The sequence below is a fragment of the Ruditapes philippinarum genome, unplaced genomic scaffold (genome assembly GCF_026571515.1).
Source record: "Ruditapes philippinarum isolate M1 unplaced genomic scaffold, ASM2657151v2 ctg1172_1_1_1_1, whole genome shotgun sequence".
In the NCBI taxonomy this organism is placed as follows: Eukaryota; Metazoa; Mollusca; class Bivalvia; order Venerida; family Veneridae; genus Ruditapes; species Ruditapes philippinarum.
In genome coordinates, this window is record NW_026851938.1 from 101,177 (window position 1) to 115,642 (window position 14,466).

The 14,466-nt window shown below is 31.8% G+C and overlaps 1 protein-coding gene across 2 annotated transcripts in view; it reads right to left on the bottom strand.

Moving 5' to 3' along the window:
- The window catches only part of LOC132743592 (uncharacterized), a 50,752-nt gene that overhangs the window by 20,347 nt on the left and 15,939 nt on the right, over nucleotides 1-14,466 (bottom strand). Inside the window, exon 1 of one of the 2 annotated variants that reach the window (XM_060732132.1) lies at nucleotides 7,385-7,763. The exons of the other annotated variant lie outside the window; for it this stretch is intronic. The gene's annotated coding sequence lies outside the window, so the exon portion shown is untranslated. Of the gene's footprint in view, nucleotides 1-7,384; nucleotides 7,764-14,466 lie in introns of those variants that run through there. 2 annotated transcript variants of the gene reach the window in all.

Consider the following 14,466-nt stretch of genomic DNA (forward strand, 5'->3'; position numbering starts at 1 on the left):
TTTTTTATTACCATAGCGCGACACAAATGACCTTTTCGTTGTTTTTTTTTAAATCAATAAACAACAACTACCATTTCATCACGGAATGGGCCAAAAAGTTGCCATTGCCCTTTTGCATTTCACAAAGGGCGTCGCGCTTCGGCTCGGACGCCAAAAAGAAATGACCCGGACCGTAACAATAGGAAACAGATTTACAATAGTGTTTTCCTCAAAAACGACAATGCCCGAGTGTGTATTATGAACTTTTTATTATATTAAAAACAAGTATATGAATCTCGCCGCCTAGAGTCAAACTTGGCCCTGCACTTCAGATAACTTATCATAATAGTTCACACAAGACATGTCAAAATGACACATACCCCCCCCCCCACCTTCTTAATTTTAATGGGTAGTGAAAATAAGTTACAATTATGAAAGTCACAGAGAAACTGATTATGTAATGGAATGTTAGGAAAAAAAGTACACAATTATCTTTTAAAATAGTAGGTTTACAAAAATTTTAACAATCATAGTCTTTTTAGAGTGCAATATGATATAAAACTTGAGCTATCACTAAAATTGATTCATATCCTACCCGCCACTTTAACTGTTTGAAAAATAAGTGATCGAACACGACCTTTAAGGTCATTAAGAGACAAGGTCAAAGTTAGTTTGATCTTCATAAAGATATTGTCTTAAAGTATGTTGTGTCTAAATACGAAGACAATCCATTCACAAAAAAAAAAATTACAGCCAGTTAAGTAAAACAATAATTTGATATTGAAGGTCAAGGTCATTTATAAGTCAAAGTCATGAGTTTGAAGGTTGAAGGTCAAATGGTTCTTTAGTTATTAAAATGAAGTGTTCTACCGACGAACAGACATACCGACAGACCGACTGACATTTGCAAAACAATATACTTCATTTTCTTAAAAAGGGGACATACAAACACATTTAATTCTTTTCTGAAATAACATTGACTAGAGCTTAGGAATTTGACACCTATGACTTCTGTAAACGTTATATGTTTATTTACACACTTCGAATCACATTTGTTACATTAACTGATCATATATATAGCAAACTGACTTCAAATATTTTCATCAAAAGCTACAATTCCCAGATCTTAGCAATTCGGCATTTAGCATTGTCTAATGGTTCTCTACGTTTGTTATATAAATTATGTATCTTCTTCAAATTGGCCTCCCATGCAGTTACTTACTTTACATGGATTGATATAGGGAAACAATTTTTTTTAAAATAAACATATTTAGAGAAAAAAATGGTAACGAGTTTGCTTAAACTCGTGCTAAAAACGTTGTATAAATACCAATAAAATTATAATTATGATTTTGTTGAGGCTTAAATAAACATACGAACCAATTACAACATTAATATAAAACAATTTTATCAGGCTTCATTACGTTGTAAATCGTATAAAAAGATCTTATGGCGCCACATTTTCGTATTGAACATAATTCGTTAAACAGAGTAATGCCACAAATACTGACAAATTGTTTTAAATGAATATACATATGCTACTTTTGTACTGTACCCTTATTTATATCGTAGATAAAAAAAACCACAAGCAATTATCATAGTATTGCAAGCAATCCATAAGTCCCCAACCGGTTAGAACCCCAGCAACATTCTGAAGGGCCATTGGCCATTCACTTATGTTTCAATTTTTCTCTATTTTAAGTATTTGTTGAAGTTCTTTAGAAAAGTTCTTTAAAAGTGATCACAGGAAACAGTTTTTATAAACAGACAGACAGACGGACTGAATGACACTCTAAAGTGAATATTTGAAAAATCCCTGTTAACAAAATATAACATTTTTAAAAGCAAAATTCATAAAGAGTAGATAACTCTTGAAATAAAGATGCAATTTCATAAAACTTTTCAGCTCTTTTTGACTAATCACAAATATTGTTATATTTGCCATGTTTTAAGCCTATTTGTTGCCATGGCAATCATTTTTTTCAAAATAGGAAGAAAAGATAAAGACATGCATTGTAACACCGCACTTTGGGGTCAAACGCACTTTGGGGTCCGACCCCAAAGTGCGTTAAACTTCGCACCGCACTTTGGGGTCCAACGCACATTGGGGTCAAAATCGAGAAATTGACCCCAAAGTGCGTTAATATGCTACATATCAACGCACTTTGGGTTCAAGGGGTCTAAAGGTGTCATCTGAGTTCTGCTTAAATACTGAGTACTGACTTATTTTCTATCTGCGACATTGAAATATTTGAGGTGGAGTTCAAGATGGCGGTCAATACATTGATGATGCTTAAGTAATAAAACTTTCATTAATTTTACCACTTGAAATATCTAAAAATTGTGTTCATATAACAAAATTACGGTGGCATAAAAGTGACATTTGCATTTTTTTGTTTTTAGTTTTGTATACATATTTTTCAGTTTTGCATACATATTTTTTTTAGTTTTGCATACATATTTTATTTTTGTTTTTCGTACATATTTTATTTTTCATACATATTTTAGCCAATCAAAACAGTCTTCAAATCTCATAACAGCCCATAGTTGAGTATAAAACTAGCACAGTGGTATTGTCACATTTCGACCCATTTTTGGAATCGGCCCAGTCGTTTTCGGCCGGGCAAGTCTGGTTTCGGCCGACCCTTTTCGGCCCATTTTTTATATGTATTTTATACAATTATTGTTTTTTTTTATTATTATATACTATTATACTAGTGTTTATTTGGAAAGGGCTGTTGATTGGTGATCAGTTATTATTCCTTGAAGATTGCACCACAAATAACCCCACCAACTCAACTTATATGCCAGGTGTGCCGACTCGAGGTCGGGGTCACACCTACAGGTAAAAGGATAAAGACTTGGGTTCCATGTCCGCTCCTTATCTCCGAAACCCCATGAAGGATTTTAAGGCACCTTGTGACAAATGTAAACCACATCGATACCATATGCAGAACTTTTCTTTGGAGTACCGCGGACTATATATTTATATATATACTAAAAAGTGTTGTTATTTTTTTTATACCTCCAATAATGAAAATGTTGGTATTACCAAATGTAATTTACAGATGGCGAAGTGTTTGAAAATGGTGTTTTACAAATGGTGTAATTATCCAAACCTCTACTTTGCAATTGGCGTCATGTAAAAATATGTACGAAAAAACAAAAATAAAATATGTACTAAAAACTAAAATAAAATATGTATGCAAACTAAAAAGAATATGTATGCAAAACTAAAATAAAATATGTATGCAAACTAAAAAAGAATATGTATGCAAAACTAAAAAAAAGTATGTATTCAAAACTAAAAAAAAATATGTACGACAAACAAACAAAAAATATGTACGAAAACAAAAAAAAAGTATCAAAAAAAAATACAAATGTCACTTTATGCCACCGTTCAAAATACTCTAGTACAGAAATTGTGTATTCCTAGAATTAAAAGATGCTGCGAAAAATATCCCGTTCTGTCGGTCATTTATTTGATAACTTTTGGTGCCATATTGAGCCCCATTTTAAATATGTTGGGAATGAAATAAAATGCAGTTAATATTTTTTTCCAAAGAACTATAAAAATAATCTATTGCAATGTTCTGGTGAAACATCAAGTTTTTCGATCGGACTATAAATAGTGATTTTTACAAATACATTATTAAGCTTATCAACAAACTTAAGGGTTTTTGTAAGCTCCGTAACAACCGTTCACCAGAGTTTTTTTATGGGAAATCTTACATACTTCTTTAGAAGGAGCAAACATGAATTTTAACCTTAATAATTGATACAAATTCTTTATTTGGTGATTTATTTGGTGAAAGTTCTTCACTTACTTATCAAGACCATTTAAATCCCTATTAATTCTATTATAATTCAGGGCACATGTTTGTGTCTATTTAATACCTTTGTTTTTTTTGTTTACCATTGGCTTTGACTCCAATATATTATTTAAACATAATGATCTTTAATTTTCTATGACCCCAAAGTGCGGTCGTTTGCCTGATGTTAAAAAATGCATATGTACCTGTTTAACGCACTTTGGGGTCGAAATTGGACCCCAAAGTGCGTAACGCACTCTGGGGTCGGACCCCAAAGTACGTAACGCACTTTGGGGTTGGACCCCAAAGTGCGTTTGACCCCAAAGTGCGGTGTTACAATGCATAATCTCCAGACTGCCATCTACCTATATATTAAGTTTCATAAAAATATTTCCAGTACTTTTTCAGTTATCACTGGATCCAGTTTATGTGTAAAATTTGTCATATTTTCAGTCTATTTGTTGCCATAGCAACCAGAATTTTCAACATAGGAAGAAAAGAAAACGACGTGCATAATCTCCTTACTGCCATCTATCCATATATCAAGTTTCATAAAGATATTTTCAGGACTTTTTGCGTTATCGTGGGATTCAGTTTTGTGGACGGACGGACTGACAGACGGACAGACAGACGGACGGAGGGTAAACCTAAAGTCCCCTCCGGTAAACCGGTAGGGGACTAAAAACCGAATGAATGAAACATTCTATATCAGTGCCGAAAGTCAGTTTAAGATTTAAGAATGTTATTACATTGTACTACATCTGTCAATTGTTTCGCTTACAATCAAAAATGTCATTTCCCATTACATGCAAATCATTTAGTAGTATTCATATTTACATTTTTTCAAGTAAATTCGATTGTCAAGGTGACTAAAAGGACCAATGGGCCGGATGAAATTTCTTCGTACATAACATACTCGTATAGTTGTACGTATCAAACAATAAACTATGAAAGTCACGATAATAAACAATTTATTGACTCATAGCAAATACTAGCATTAATAAAAAAAATATCCACGAGTCAACGCAAGTTGAAAATTGTAAATCTTTACTAAGTCAATGTCAATAACTCTACAAATAACAAAAAAAAAACACACAAGCAAAAACACCAAGGAGAATAATTTAACATGCTGATCAATATGTCGGCTCCATGTCAAATAGATTTTGAGCTAGGCGGGACACAAGTTGAAAATTGCAATTTTTTACTAAGTCAATGGCAAACTCTACAAATACTGAATAAATCAACAGACAAACCCCATGTGAACAACTACAGATGCTGACTCGAACTCAAGCACTTTTAGAGCTATATATGACATAACATGAGAACGCACGCACTCATTGTATAGTTTTGCATTGCATCTATTATTTATGGTGGCTGATTTGTGCCATTTGTGTTTTCGTCCCGCGACCCCGCCGAGCGAAAAGTCTAGAATCAACAAGTTTAAATGGCGGAGTCGCGAAGGGAAAACACGCTAATTAGCGGGGGGGGGGGCGGCAAAGTTTAACAAATAAAATTTCGCCCCGCGAGGGCGCGGAGCGAGAATTAAGAAATCAAACGGCGGGGGCGCTGGGCGAAGTTTAATGAAATAAAACTTCGCACCGCGACCCGCTAATTAGCGTGTTTTCGTCCCGCGACCCCGCCAAGCGAAAAGTCGAGAATTAACAAATTAAAATGGCGGGGGCGCGGAGCGAAAACACGAATGGCACAAATCAGCCACCATAATTATTGAATTTGGAATGTTCATAATGTTATAAAGATCTACATGCACGCAAAATTTGCAGAAATGTCCGCTCAGAACAACTGTGAAATGTGACGTGTTTCATATGAACTTAAAAGATCAGGATCAAATTTAAAAACTAAAATAGTCTCCATGATAAAATATTAAACATTAACTTGATAAAATTAGACTTGAAATAGCATGCTTATGAAATTTTAGAATAAATTTAACATTATTTTACAAGATATGGGTTATTTACAGTTTATCCAAATATTTATCCTGATCTTAAAATTGATCCATATTTTGATCTGGTTTATTTTTGTATCTATTTCGTTAATGTCAATTATATTCCAAAAAGGGTTGTTTCATTTCAAATTAACCTTTTTTACACTTTGTTTTCAATTTTAACAGAATACGATCAATTTAAATTCGTAAAGCAATGAAATTAAAATCAGGATCATTTGATCCTGTTTTTTTATCAGTGTTTGAAATTATTTTTGTTCAATAAGATTGCAGTATTACAAATAAATCGTAACACATTGACTTTGGTAAATCGGCAAAATGATAATCAGTCTAGTAAATCAACTGTTTTTAGAAATAATTTAAAACACTAAGCTGGTTGAAATTTATTAGTACGTATTTACAAAATTAAATTGGTCGCGCCTGACCAATTAAATTTTGTAAATACGTACTAATAAACGTTAACCTAAACTTAAAACTGATTACTTATTATGTTACGACCAAATGGCGCTTATAGATACAAATGTGGTTATAAAAAAAGTATGTTACGTGACAATATCAGTGATAAAGGATCAAGTACGTCTTCAAAATATGTCTGAATCGGCCATAAATAACACAATTATTAATCAATTATGACGTAAACAGATTTACCACATAAAAAAATGTGAATTTTTTTATATGCACATTAATAAATCATCTTACTTTTATAATCATCAGACAATGTTTGTGTGTCGTCTGCTGTGATTCGTTACAAAGTCACTGTCTTCTATGGAATAATGATAGGAGCTCATAAGTTTCTAACCACAAATCCCTAATTTCTTCTACCACTATCTTAAGTTTTAACATATTTTATTTCTCAGAATATATATATACATGTTAAAATTTACAATATACACAAAGCATTTTAAATATTCCTTAAAAAACACAGGATTAGACAAAGTGTCTTATAAAAATTCGTCTCCATAGTGAGTAACTGACATTTAATTGGTGCTTAAATCATTACATATTTAATAATCTGAGATAAATATAATACTAGACAAAAATCATTGAGTCTGTATTAGAAAAAGAAGAAGAAAAACACAGTTATGTATTGACTGCTACCACTGTTTTTAACTTGAATAAATACCACTGACAATCTTATTTTCTAGTGAGTCACAGTAACGCTAGAAATATATGTTTGACACTTTTTTTTTTTACTTTTTTTTTTTTTTTTTTTTTGGTCGTGACTTAGTTTATATCTTAGTACCTGACATATATCTCTGTAATTTTAGAGGAACTAAAAACTGATAAACTTATACGATTTTTTTATCATAGCATTTCTTATTTATAACATGTCGCCTATTGCTAATGCACTTTAATAAAGTCTATCATTTGTATTTATATCTTTATACTTCAATTTATATTATATAGAATAAAATCTATTTTTTTTTTATGTCGAATAATAAAATAACTATATAAGCTCTGATTTTTTATTAAATTCTAATGAAGTTATGCACATAAAAGTAAAACTTTTTTGTTTTTGTTTTAATTTAAAAAAAAAAGCAGTAAAAAAGATACAAACATACTTTCTAACTTAAGGCAAAGATAAAGGAAATATGCTGTTTAATAACGTCATAGATGGAAGTAATATACTTACATGTTTATCAAATATCCATTTATTCTTCAACATAAAAACAAAGCGATATATTTACATGAATTATGTAAGCTTTCCGACACTTATATAATTTTCAACAGCATATAACCAAAGATTATACAGACTATTAACAATATTGCCTCTAATTAGGAATGTTTCCACTGGTATTAAATCAATCAATGATCAGCTATTCACCACCACGACTTGATATTTTACACCAAATAGATGTGTGTTTTTTCAACGTATAGAAGGTACACATTTATTATTCATAAAGACTATATCACGAAATCTAACATAAACCATTTGTAAAACTATCCGCTCAAACCTAAAGTTCAATGCCAAACTGGTAAACTGATATTCTCATATTATTATCAATCTTGTTGTAGTAAAATGCACAAGATCACATGTTTGTGACAAGCATAATTATGTAACAAATGATATCCTTTGTTATTTAGTGCATGTAAAAACGTGTAAAACATTTTACGTTTATCACTTTTAAACTAAAACAAATTCATAAATAATTGCGACACCCCCAATGTATGACCATGTATTTAATTATTTTAATGTGTTATGTTTAATATACCATCTGATAATATTATGTGCCGAATATTGTAAACACTGCTATTCTGTTAAGAAAAATATCTATCAACTATGTTACATATTTTAAAGCTTAAAAAAGAGAACAAAACAAGAACGTGAAACTTAGAATAATATTCCGGGTGTCCTTTACCTACACAGATAATTTAAATCCTGTCAAATTATTCCAGTGATCCATAATAAGAACTCGTGAACTGGTAAAACGACTGGATATAAAATAGAAGAAGAAAACATTCACTCAGACTAATGTTTCAATTGTGGAATAAAAAAGCAATTAGACAATACATATCTCATGGAAATGATGATGATTTTGCCAGAAAATAAATCAATATGCCGACAGATAATTAATACTAGATAATTACTTAAAGCATGAAATAAAATGATTGGACTTTCAACTAGAATGAGGATTTTCCACGAAAATGTTTATCCTATAATGTACACTTATTAATTATTCTTATGATGAATATTGACCTGTAGACTCTCCATGGAGATCCGTCAAATTATTGCAATTTTAATTCTAGAGGAATCAATGACTTGCCGTCAAAGATAAACATGCGTGCAAGAAATGTCAAGGTTATATATGATTGGACGATGCATGATAAAAAAGGTTGTATATGAATGCAAAATGCGTGCAAGAAAGTTTATGTCAAGGTAATATAATGTATGTTTTGACCATGCGCGATAGAAAATTCATGTCAATGTTGTATATAAATGTTAAATGCGTGCTATACAATATTAATGTCAAGAATGTTTATGATTGAAGCATGCATGATAAAAAGTTCATGTCAAAGGTGTATATGAATGCAAAATGCGTGCTATTCAAAAATAAGGTCAAGGTTATATATAATTGGACCATGCATGATAGAAAGTTTAATTCAAGGTTGTATTTGAATTCAAAATGCGTGCTAAACAAAATTAATGTCAATGTTGTATATGAATGAAGCATGCGTGCTATAGAAAGTTCATGTCAAGATTATTTATATTTGGAGCATGCGTGATAGAAAGTTCATGTCAAGGTTATATATGAATTCAAAATGCGTTCTATAGAAAGTTTATGTCAAGGTTGTATTTGATTGAATCATGTCAATATTGTATGTGACTGAAGCATACATGCAAAAGAAAGTTCATGTCAACATTTATTTGATTGCAAAGAAAGTTCATGTCAATGTTGTATTTGTGCTGAATATAAGGTCAACGTTGTACATGGTTTTATTATACGTCATGTGAGTTTGCCTGTCTCAAATGCCATATCTATGCATCATGAAATGGTTTATACCTCGATATACAAATCAATGAAATAATGAACCTATATATAGGCCTTTTTAGTTTTCTGATAAATATCACGCAGATAACTCGTACATGTCTCCGTAGTTGGTATTATACTAGTTCTTTCCCCTAGACTGATTATTCACGAGATATGTAATGTTTGTTGATGAACGGACAACATTCACTTCCGTTTACACCGGAATCCAAAGTTGTTGATTGGAAATATTTGTAAATGTTCTATCATTGAAATAGCTTTACGTATCAACTGAATATTGTAATTAAAAGGTTTTCAATAACTTTTAATGTATGATGATAATACAAACATCCATACACGCACATACATATATATGACACATTATAAATTATGTTTCCCGAATCTTTGCCGCCCTTGGCCTACAAACCACAATTTATGTTCATGTACTGGAATAACAGACATGTGATAGAGTTTACTAACAAGTTGATGAAAATTAAAGTGGACAAATGCTCTATTTTTTTAATCTATAACCCTCGATTACAGAACCGGTCAGGCACTCACAAGTAAATGTATCATTGCATCAGAGAGTTACGATTAAACATTTATTGAATATGCCCTTAAACTGGCATATTACCCCTGGGCTGAACCTTGTGGTATTAAACCAGTTCTGAGGTTGACATAAAGACAGCCATGTGTTCAGGGGTGGATACAGAACAGGATGACATGTCGGTGGTAAAGTGTGACAAACAATGCTACACTGTTATTTGTATAATATCATCCTATGATTTTATATTTTACCCCTCGCGTGGGTGTACAAATAGATCGACATTTGGTATGAGTCTAAAATTGGAAGATGTTTATGTCAAGGTTGTATAAAACTGAGCAGTACTACTAGCAGGGTTATGTCAAGGTCATATATGATTGTAGCACCCGTGCTAGAAATTCATTTAAAGGTTGTTCAATCCTTTGGAATTAAATAATTACCTTTTAGTTGTATAAGCTGTAAGTCAAAGCAAAATAAATCATTAATAAACCGAACAAGTATTATATCTACAGTAGTCGTCGATTATTGAACCTAATGTTAGAGATGCTGACTTTTATTTAATAAGTTGAACTAACTTTTGCTATACAGTTATTTCATGGGTGTTTGTGGAACAATCAAAACTGTTGCCCCGAGGTACCAGAATACCATTTGGAACTGTTCCCAGAAACCATATTTTATCCCTGATACCGATATTCTAAAACTGCACTCACAATTGATTTATATTTCCTAATCAACTACTAAACTGATTAGAATAGGTCTTGAATTATGCAGCACAAGAAATGATGCCCATGTCATAATTATAATCAATGTAACTATGTAACAAGAGCACCCAACAGGCCTGGCAAAATACGCCCGAATGCAAATCTATTTTAAGTGATCAAAATTTAAGTAATAAAAAATATCTTTTTTCTATTAGAGATGAGACCAATTAATTACATTTCAATATCAAGATCTATACTAATACAATGCCAAAGGAACTATGCTATTGTCATATGAATACTTACAAGATATATTAATATATGCTCACACAAACACCCATCTTATGTTTATTATTTTTGTACAAAACTGATAATTCTACTTTTATAAAGCCAACAAAGTGATATCGCATGCTAAATATCTATGCTATGCACGAAACCATATAAATCTGTGTACATGTAAATTGTGTGAGACCTACCATCTACCAATTAATATTTCTGCCAATTGATTTAATTTCGGTTTAAAAGATATAGAGCAGACACACAATTGACATCAAATCATTATAACTTGACGTGCTGCACATTGTCTCATTATGGTTAACATAAAAACCTACTAACAGACGGACAGACAGACAGACGGACGGACGATCAGGTGCATAAAAATATACACACGACATTTTTTCGGGCGTATAAAATCATTATACAAATGTTATAATAGAATGTGTAAATTAAAAAATTATTATATATTTGTTATAATTTTTATAACATCATGTATATACATGTATAGGGAATAGTGTATAATTGTACTATTCTGATGGGTTGTATCCACGGTGTGTAACCCTTTTCGGCAAAATCTACTTAAACGGTACCCTCTTTGCACATGCACAGGACAATTTCCTAATAAAGACATACTCAAAACGTGGTATACATTTTCACCAGACAGACCACCTTTTATTAGAAGCAATCAACCTTCAGTGGACTGGTGTCTGAGAAACAATCAATAAATAAATCAATCATAAATAACGGATATATAGTTATCACATAAAGATTAGAGTGGGCAGGTTTAGAGAAGATCTGTGTGTGTATTGACTTAATATGGGATTATTAGCATAATAGGAATCTATATATAATATAATCTATGTATCTTGGCTCAATAGTGAGGTAAGATATGTAGATAAACATAATTATTTTAATGATTTATGTAATGTAGTTAACATTAATTATGTTTGTTGTGACACTACTTCATAGATTTATTTCATGGTAAACTATGGCCCGTATTCAGAAACGATACTTAATCTCAATCTCGACTCAAACTCACGAAAGGTCGCCTCAAGTAACGCTGGAGTAGACTTACGGTAAGTAACTCACAATGTGCAAAGTGGTATTCGTTTTGTTTACTCAACCTTACCTCTCGTGAAGTTGACCGATCGGTTTTATTGCATAACATCACTCAATTTACATTGAAAAAGTGTAACTAACGTCGTTTAAAAGAGTGTATTTCACCGAAGTGGAACAATTTTGTTAAAGAATTAATTATTAAAAATCTTTATTTAAAAGAAAAAACGATTTTAAATATATGTTCGATAAAATAAAAGCATGAGGAAAAAGAGAATTTAATAATTTTAAAGTAGTAAATTCCAAAATAGCAAAATAATGTTGGAAAACCTGAGAGACAGGACAAAAAAGAAGCTGCAGAAAGTAGTGAAAGGCTTATGACAGACATTCAGAACTGAAAAAAGAAATACATTTCAATAGCGTTAACTTTATTTTGAAAGTAGCATGCAATCTCTTATGTCAATGATTTTTTTTTGCATTGCACAATTGTGATTCCCTTTTTTTAATCATCTTATGACATTTTAAAGGCCCATTATGCCTCAGAAATTATATCAATTTTATTTCTCAAAATTTCAACTTTTGCACAGTGTATAATCATATTGCATTATCATTTTATATGGAAGTCAAGATACACTCCATTGTTTACATTTTTTACCATCATAACACATTACTGCACGTTCAGTGCAACTTGAAATAGTTTTTAATTATTTTTTAAAAGAATAAAAATAGCAAGCGGCATAACGTGCTTTTAACAAGACTGTTTTATTTAAATCTTTGACGTTGGTATTTGCAAATATATAATCCTAATCTTTTAAGTTCTTGAATCAAATTCAATAATATTTTGTACATAACCCCCCTCCCCCCCCAAACCCCCCCCAAAAAAAAAAACAACAACAACAACAACAAACAAACAACCTATTTTGATTGTGATGCTGGAATACCTATCGACTGAAGCGGTAAATCATTTATCAGCTGTTATTAAAGTTACAAACTGAATCTAATTATTGAAACACCATACTCGTTTAGTAAAGTGTATTTACATAAATCATGCTAAACAAATGTTCAAGATATTGTTTTGCTATATGCATTTTGATTGTTGTTTTTAATTAAAATACTCAGATGTCAACGCTTACGTTATGCCATGGTTATTCATGACGCCAGGAAGATATTTTCTGTCATTTTTCTTTGAAATATCTTCAAATATATATAGATTGGGAATTCTATGTCAATCCCAAAATTCAAACAGTGTGATATAACTTGAATCTTACTGTTATACATATGCCTATATTTAGACGCATACGACAAATCATCCGAGGACTTGAGTCCAGAATCATCGACGGTCACAATGACAAACACAGGAACAGTCATTTTCAAGGATATAAGGAAATTCACGAATTTTCCAATTTGAAATCATATAAATTAATTTCTTTTTGGCAAAAGTACTGGTATCCCGCGAGCTGAATACACGCTTCTACTTGTATCACACTGGGTACACCCCTTAAGAAATCAATTTTTTTGATAAAATTCAACTTCTGACATAAATTTAATGGGATCATCTCTATTCCTAGGTATCTGTTTTTCAAAATTTATTTTCTAAAATACTGTCAGTTCGCGTATTTGATGCACTAAAATATATATGGGGAAAAAACTAATTCAAAATCAATACTCAAAACTAAGTGGTATTCAGTATCATATTATTGAGGACACCTCAAGGTAGCCCCCTTCTAATCTCACAGATTCTCAACTTTCCTGAGTTTACTCGACATTTACTTTATAATCTGAATACCACTTTACTGAAAGGTGAGGACTGTCTTAACCGTTAGGCAATTATATAGGATTTACTCATTGAGTGTGAGTGTAAGTATCGATTCTGAATACGGGCCTATATTATTTTTGGGTAGCAGCTAAACGTTTCCAGAACAGAGCATTTAATTCATACAATCATTTTTAACAGATAAGAAGTACGTGAGTGTAAGACAAACATAAATTAATATTTGCATTATTCTACGCTCTTACGAATAAGTTGTTATTATGACCTTCTCCTGTAAAGTCATAATTATATTGTGATAATGTTTTTATTTTAACATATGCACGGTTCGTTATCTTGTAAATATGCTGTATTATGTCATCACGGGCTTATAAGCCTTTTTTGATTGAAATAAAATGTCTGTCTGTCTGTCTGTCTGTCTGTCTGTCTGTCTGTCTTAATTATCCCAAAATAAATCCCGGATTCAATCAGCACAGGTCACTCAACCGTAACTCAAAAGTAAACAAAAATGTTTACCTTGTTGATAGTCATGTTTTGCACGATTAGTTTCCAGAATGAATGCATGTGTTGGCGCCCACCTCGAACAATACACATTCTAGCAGACGACAATTTACCGTTTTCCGAGCCTAGTGAGAACGGGACCAATGCCAGACTACCAAGTAGAACAGAACAAATCTATGAATGCTTTATCTTTTTATGCATAATAATAACACTAATACAAATGTTCGCTTTAATAGCTCTCCCCAACGTTTGTCCCCCGTAGTTTATCAACACATGTAGATGACGAACTCAGTGAACCAATAATGAATATGCCCCCCCCCACCTCAGAACTCTGCCAACAGTAAATATGCCCACATCTGCTCGCAAAAGTGACAATGTCCCAAGATGAAAATCTCAAATTTGATA